Source organism: Nicotiana tomentosiformis, chromosome 11 (assembly GCF_000390325.3).
Source record: "Nicotiana tomentosiformis chromosome 11, ASM39032v3, whole genome shotgun sequence".
Taxonomy (NCBI): domain Eukaryota; kingdom Viridiplantae; phylum Streptophyta; class Magnoliopsida; order Solanales; family Solanaceae; genus Nicotiana; species Nicotiana tomentosiformis.
In genome coordinates, this window is record NC_090822.1 from 96,928,612 (window position 1) to 96,936,779 (window position 8,168).

Genomic DNA, 8,168 nt, shown 5'->3' on the forward strand with positions numbered 1-8,168 from the left:
TGGCTACTGAAGTGTTGGATATTATAGAACAAATAGTCAGAAAGAAACAAATAGCAAGTAGTATTTCCATCGTGTCATCTCCTTCTATCTTTTTATTTTTACTAGTTTTAGTATTGCGTTGCACATATGTATAATGTCTATCAATTAAAAATATATATAATAATATTGAAATAAAATATAATATTTATTTAAATTATAAAAATAATTTTCTCTTACACTAACATAGTAATTGTATTCAATATCTTCTAAATATGCATAGATGGTAAATTTAGTTAAATTAGTTGTATATTATTTTGTAATTATACATATCTTATAATATGATATACAAATATGTTAAATTGTGTCTCACCTGAAATCTCTTTATGAATACATTTTGTCTTCTACTATTTCATCCTTGTTTCTTAAAGTTTACATTTTAACAATTTAATTTTTAATATTATAATTGATTTTGTTTTATATTTTGATTTATTTTAATTCAAATATTTAATTATCTTTTTAAATTATTAAACGAAATAATTTATTATTTGGGGATTTAAATTATTAATTTTAGCTCATATCATATATAAATGTTTAATTATAACTATATTTTTATCTACAAAAATTCTTTTTACAAATGATAAAATCCAAACTTTTGCGCTTTATGTTTGTCGTAGTGTTAATTATAAATAAAAGTATCAGTTTTTGAAAATAAAAATATTACTTCTATAATCATTGATATATATATATATATATATATAATAAATAATACCATAACTCGCAAAAAAAAAAAATACACCTAAAGAGCACCTTTCTTTCAAAGCTAGGAAGAACAAGCCTCTGACATATCATCTAGTTACAAAGTAGTCTATGTATCAAACTATGACAACCTCAAGCTTTCCTGGAATTCTGGAGTAGCTCTATTCTATCTACAATCTCTCTTTTGATTTGTGACAGCACTACATCGGTATTTACATTAATTACTCTAAAATATTTCCAGTTGCTAGCTCTCCATACATGATAGATCACTGCTCCCCAGATGACTGCAATTAACTCCTTTTGAAATTGTTGCAATTTCCTTCTCTTTACTCCTAGCACCCTGTGAACTTCTCCTTTTCGTATAGGAATTCCTGTCCATTGTTGAATGCCTTCTTACACCTCTCATATCCAGTCAAAATTTGTAAACATATGCAATGAAGTCTCCACATCTTGGCTGGAATAAAGACAGCGGGTATCATCTTCTACTGGGAAATGAAAATGTCTCAATCTTGCCTTAGTCAGCAGCCTACTCTGCACAACTTACCAAACGACAAATCTGTGTTTTGGTTGGGCAAGTGCAATACATATTAATTCAGCTATATTTAGTCAACCTTGTTGTCCCACCAGTGCATTGTAGCTGCTAGTTATTGAGTATTGCCCATTCTCTTTCAAATTATATTTTCCCTGAGTATACCATCTTTGCATGATATCTTTCAGTGCATTTACCTTCTTTTAATACAAACTGCAATCTTGAGGTGGTTTATGTGTCCAAATATTAGTATATGTTCTTGTTAGGATCGAAAACCCGGGTAGTGCGGAATTTAGCCAAACAACGATATAATGACAATAACAAAGACAATGGAAGTTGATAATAACGGCAATTAAAGAATATAAAGAAGACACAAATTTAACGTGATTCGGTCAAGGTGACCTACATCCACAAGCGGAGAGGAGCAATTTCACTATACCAACAAGAGTACAAAAGAGAATACAGAATTAGAGTAAATACTCTAATTAATCCCAAATACCCCAAGAGAATAACCTCACAAGATTACTCCAAAGAAAGGGTTCACACAAGTGTTTTCCAACACTCACTCTTTTATAAAATACTCTATAATGAAATAAATGGGGAGAAAGAAAGACAAGAGTGAAAAGCTCTTGAATTGGTGTGTTTTCAAATGAGGAGAAACTCCTCTATTTATAGCAAGAAATCCTTAGCCTAATAATGGATATTATGTCATGGCAAATGTCATGATCCATAAATTTGTTATAATAGATATTATGTCATGGCAAATGTCATGAACCACAAATTTGTTATAATGGATATTATGTCATGGCAAATGTCATGAAAATTTGGCCATATTACAAATCTCCACCTTGGCCTAATTTCGGCTTATATATAGTAAATTTGCTTCACCTTCTCTGCAAAAACCTCAATAGGCAAAATTATTCTTCATAAATACCAATCAAGTTCAGGCAAAGCTTGAACTTGGACACTGGAAGAGGTTTTGTGAACATGTCAGTAGGATTGTCTCTAGTGTTGATCTTCTGAACAGAGACTTTTCTTTCAGCAATGGTTTCTCGGATGAAATGATGCTTTATATCAATGTGCTTCGTCCTCTCATGATACATTTGATCTTTAGTCAAGTGAATGGCACTTTGACTATCACAGATTATGGTAATACCACTTTGGTGTAAACTGAGTTCCGCAAATAGACCCTTCAACTATAAAGCTTCTTTGATCGCCTCGGTCACTGCCATATATTCTGCTTCGGTAGTAGATAAAGCTACTACATGTTGTAATGTAGCTTTTCAACTAATAGTGCAACCACCGATGCAAAATACATAGCATGTTAGTGATCTTCTTTTGTCAGGATCACCTGCATAATCTGAGTCTACAAAACCAACCAAAGTGTTAGTATTTCTCCCAAGCTCCAAACATGTATTTGAAGTACCTCGCAAGTATCTGAGAACCCATTTCACAACATGCCAATGTGCTTTACCAGGGCAAGCCATATACCGGCTTACCACGCTCACTGCTTGTGAAATGTCTGGACGTGTATAAACCATTGCATACATAATACTGCCGACTGCACTGGAATAAGGAACATGTGCCATGTACCTCTCTTCTTCCTCTGACTGCGGGGACTGAGCAGCTGATAACTTAAAATGAGCAGCAAGAGGGGTACTAACTGGTTTAGCATCTTTCATGCCAAACCTCTCCAAGACTTTCTCCAAGTACTTCTTCTGAGTCAGAAATAACATGTTGGCTTTTCAATCTCTTTTGATCTCCATGCCAAGGATTTTCTTAGCTGCTCCCAAATCTTTCATCTCGAATTCACTTTTCAGCTGACTTTTCAAATTGTGAATTTCTGTTAAATCCTTAGCAGCAATGAGCATGTCATCAACATATAATAATAGGTACACAAATGAACCATCATTTAACTTTCGAAAGTAAATACACCTATCATATATGCTCCTCGAATAACCATGACCCAACATAAAGGAATCAAATATTTTATACCATTGTCTTGGAGACTACTTTAATCCGTACAAGGATTTCTTCAACAAGCAAACATGATCTTCTTTTCCTTCAATTTCAAATCCTTCGGGTTGATGCATGTATATTTGTTCCTCAAGTTCGCCATGTAAGAAAGCTGTCTTAACATCAAGTTGTTCTAATTCCAAATCATACATGGCAACGAAGACAAGCAAGGCACGAATAGAGTTATGTTTAACAACATGTGAGAAAATATCATTAAAATCAACTCCTTGTACCTGACTATAGCCCTTTACAACTAATCGTGCCTTATACCTTGCATCTTCAACCCCTGGAATGCCATCCTTTTTCTTGAAGACCCATTTGCAACCAACAATTCTTTTTCCTGATGGCGGCTTCACAAGAGACCAAGTACCATTCTTGTGGAGAGACTCGATTTCTTCATTCATTGCAATCAGCCACTTGGCTGAGTCAGCACCAGAAACTGCTTCTGAATATTTTGATGGTTCTCTAATTTCTTCAGTTTCCTGTGCAACTGAAAAAGCAAATGTAACATAATCTCCAAACCTTAATGATTGTTTACCTTCTCTTCTTGGTCTATGTTTGGCTATAGAATACTCCTCTTCTTCTGGTTCAACTTCAGGAGTCTCAACTTTAGGAATTTCAGCTTTTGTCTCAACTTCAGGAGTTTCAACTGTATTTTGCTCCAAAGTTGATGAGCTTGGCTCAGAAGGAATGCCAACCTCAATCTCCACCTGGTTCTGTGTATATTTTCCTTTATCTGTATCGTAAGAACTAGAAGACTCTTTTCTAGAATGTAACATAGAGGATTCATCAAAGGTTACATCTCTGCTAATTATAATTTTTGGTGCCATGGGATTAGGATACCATAGTCGGTATCCTTTCACCTCAAAGGCATACCCAAGGAAAATGCACTTTTTAGCCCTTGGCTCTAATTTTCCATCATTTACATACATGTATGCAGGGCAACCAAATATCTTTAAATTAGAATAATTAGCAGGAGTACCTGACCACACTTCCTCTAGAGTCTTAAAGTTCAAAGGTACAGAAGGAGCTCGATTGATAATATAACAAGCTGTAGAGATAGCTTCTGCCTAAAAGGTGTTTGTCAACCCAGCATTTGAAATCATGCAACGAGCCCTTTCCAAAAGAGTTCTATTCATCCTTTCTGCCACACCATTTTGCTGAGGTGTCATTCTCACAGTACGATGTCGAGCAATTCCTTAATTTTTGCAAAATTCGTTGAATTCATCATTACAAAATTCCAAGTCATTATCTGTTCTAAGCCGCTTAACTTGTTTTCCTGTTTGCTTCTCAATCAAAACTTTCCATTGTTTGAAATTTAAGAAAACATCACTTTTATTTTTCAGGAAATAAACCCAAACTTTTCTTGAATAATCATCAATGAAAGTTAACATATACCTGGCACCACCTTTTGATAGGGTACGTGGATGACCCCAAAGATCTGAATGAATATAATCCAAAGTACCTTTTGTTCTATGAATCGCTGGAGATTTGAAGCTGGCTCTTTTCTGTTTTCCGAACACACAATGTTCACATAACTCTATATTTCCGGTACTTTGGCCACATAAGAGACCTCTTTTACTGAGGATGAAAAGACCTTTTTCACTCATATGCCCCAATCGCATATACCATAATTTGGTGATGTCAGAATCTGATTTATCTGATATTGAAACTGCAGCAGCACCTGTAACAGTAGATCCCAAAAGAGTATACAATATACCAGATCTGCATGCTTTCATGATTACCAGAGCACCATGAGAAATTTTCAGAACTCCACCTTCACCTGTGTACTTGCACCCAAGAGATTCTAGAGTGCCCAAAGAGATGAGATTTTTCTTTAAGTCAAGAACATGTCTAACATTGGTGAGAGTTCTCACCATACCATCGTGCATTTTGATTCGGACTGTACCTTATCCAATAATTTTGCAGGCAGCATTGTTGCCCATCAAGACAACTCCACCTCCAATAGATTTATATGTGGTAAATAAATTCTGACTGGGACACATATGATAAGAACAATATGTTTAAACGACTGGGGTAAGGAAACAAGCAATAACACAGCTTGATCCTCATCTTTGATTTCAGCATCTATGTTACTTAAATCCATAAGAAGAGAATCAAAAGTATCAAGATGGGTAAGTATACCTTCAGCCATACGAAAAGTGTAGAGTTTTTGCTTTAGGTAAAACCTGTTTTCCACTGTTCTTTTCATATATAGGGTTTTAAGCTTTTTTCATATGCCTTTGGCTAAGCTTTCTGCTGCAACTTCACGCAAAATCTCATTTGAAAGATTTAAAATAATACCTGTTTTTGTCTTTTTGTCTATGACGGCAAACTCCTCGTCTGTCATTTTATCTGACATCTTCTCCTTTCCTTGCAGTGCCAAATCTAAGCCATCCTGAATTAGGATAGCTTCCATCTTTAATTGTCACATTCCGAAGTTTGCACTTCGGTCAAATTTCTCAACATAAGACTTTGTTAGAGTCATTTTGGCTATTTAAACTAACCCGATTAGATCTGGCTTTGATACCAATTTGTTAGGATCGGGAAGCCGGGTAGTGCGGAATTTAGCCAAATAACAGTATAATGACAATAACAAAGACAATGGAAGTTGATAATAACGGTAATTAAAGAATATAAAGAAGACACAAATTTAACGTGGTTCGCTCAAGGTGACCTACGTCCACAAGCGGAGAGGAGCAATTTCACTATACCAACAAGAGTACAAAAGAGAGTACAAAATTAGAGTAAATACTCTAATTAATCCCAAATACCTCAAGAGAATAACCTCACAAGATCACTCCAAAGAAAGGGTTCACACAAGTGTTTCCCAACACTCACTCTCTTACAAAATACTCTATAATGAAATAAATGGAGAAAAAAAAAGACAAGAGTGAAAAGCTCTTGAATTGGTGTGTTTTCAAATGAGGAGAAACTCCTCTATTTATAGCAAGAAATCCTTGGCCTAATAATGGATATTATGTCATGGCAAATGTCATGATCCACAAATTTGTTATAATGGATATTATGTCATGTCAAATATCATGAACCACAAATTTGTTATAATGGATATTATGTCATGTCAAATGTCATGAACCACAAATTTGTTATAATGAATATTATGTCATGGCAAATGTTATGAAAAATTGGCCATATTACAGTTCTCATGTAAATGCCATGAACCCACTTCACCCACAAGGAATCCTTCTTCTCAGATAGTTGCCATAGAAATTTACCAACTAATGCCATGTTCCAATCCCTTTAATTTTTGACATTCAATCCCCCATATTTCTTTGGTCTACAAACTTTTTTCCATGCCACTAATGAAATCTTCTTTTTTCTCTATTGCACCACCCCACAAGTAGTCCCTGCATTTTTTGTCATCTTCTTTGAGGATGCTTTGGGGGAGAGTGAAAGCAGATCCCCATAAACTGTGAATGGAAAATAATACTGCCAGTACTACCTGAAGTCTACCTGCATAGGACAATTTCTTAGAGTACACAATGTTGATTCTTTTGGTGATTTTGTCCACCAGTTGCTGACATTCCAATTTGTTCCACTTTTTAGATGAGAGAGGCAGTCCAAGATACCTTATGGGAATTGAAAATATCATCTTATGTACAAATACTGAATAGGTTTAAAGGAATTCCTATTTGTATATGAGGTTTTCTATGATAGAAATTTTTTATCTATAAGTTCCCTCAATAGTTTTAAACTTTTGAAAGTAAAAAAAATTATTTTTCATTAATTTGTTTTTTAAAATATCTAATTGAATTGTTAAAATATTAACTTTACTTCCCTTTAATGTTACTTATTTATCCTCCTTTCTATCTCTATATTTTTTTACATGGAGTTAAAATTGCATTCATGGACGTACTCTATCAACCCACGCAAGAATACATACTACTTTTTCATGAACTTCAATTGACCTAATAGACATTTATAATTTATAACACTAAAATATGTGAGAGAAAAAAGACTCCTACCTAAAAGGAATTGGGCGAAATTTTTAGTGTTATTTTTATGTTTTATTTTTCTTCAACAAAATTGTTGTATTAAATAGTCCAAATAATAAATGGTTTAATATACAAAATTTAGTAAATTTTGAAGTCTTAAATATTAAAAAAATAATTAAATAACTATTTTGTCTAGTATAAAATTGATTTTTAAGGATAAAAAAGTCGAATGATAATTCTCTAAGGGGCGCGACGCGCGTGTACCCCAATACCTACATCTATTTTAAAAATGTCTTATACTTTCTTAGTTTCTTTAGAACTTCATATAGTATTTTAAAGAACATATTGGATGTGTAAAGAGTTTTATTATTATACAGAGTAGTATTTAAAAAAAAGTAAAAATTAATTAAGTAGACTTTTGAGTGTTATATATTGTCTTAGGCTTTCTAGTTGAAGATTTTGCAAAGTTTACTAATTAAGTAGCATGTTTCTGTTGAAAGTTTTCAGATTCTTGTTTTGGTTAAAGTCTTTGGGCGGAGAAAAGGTTTCAAAAGAAAAACATAGAAAGAAAATATACCATATTTGTTTTGTAGAAATATTTCAATTATTCTTAAATGATTTTAAAAAAAAGGAAAAAAAGCTTATGGCAAAGATGCATTTCATGTCAAAGGTGTTCGTTACTTAAGGTTTATTTTAGAATACAGAACCCTCGATTTCTAGTCTTTGTGAAAATTCAATCTTAAATATACAATTTAAATAAGGAAATTATTTTATAAAAGTAAAATTTTATTGGATTTATTTCTAAATAAAAGGAGTTCCTACGAGTTCAAAATTCTAAAAATTAAAAAAATAATTAAATAACTATTTTGTATAGCGGAAACTTCACTTTTAAAGGGTAAATAAAAGTGAACGATATTTCATTAAGTGCATTC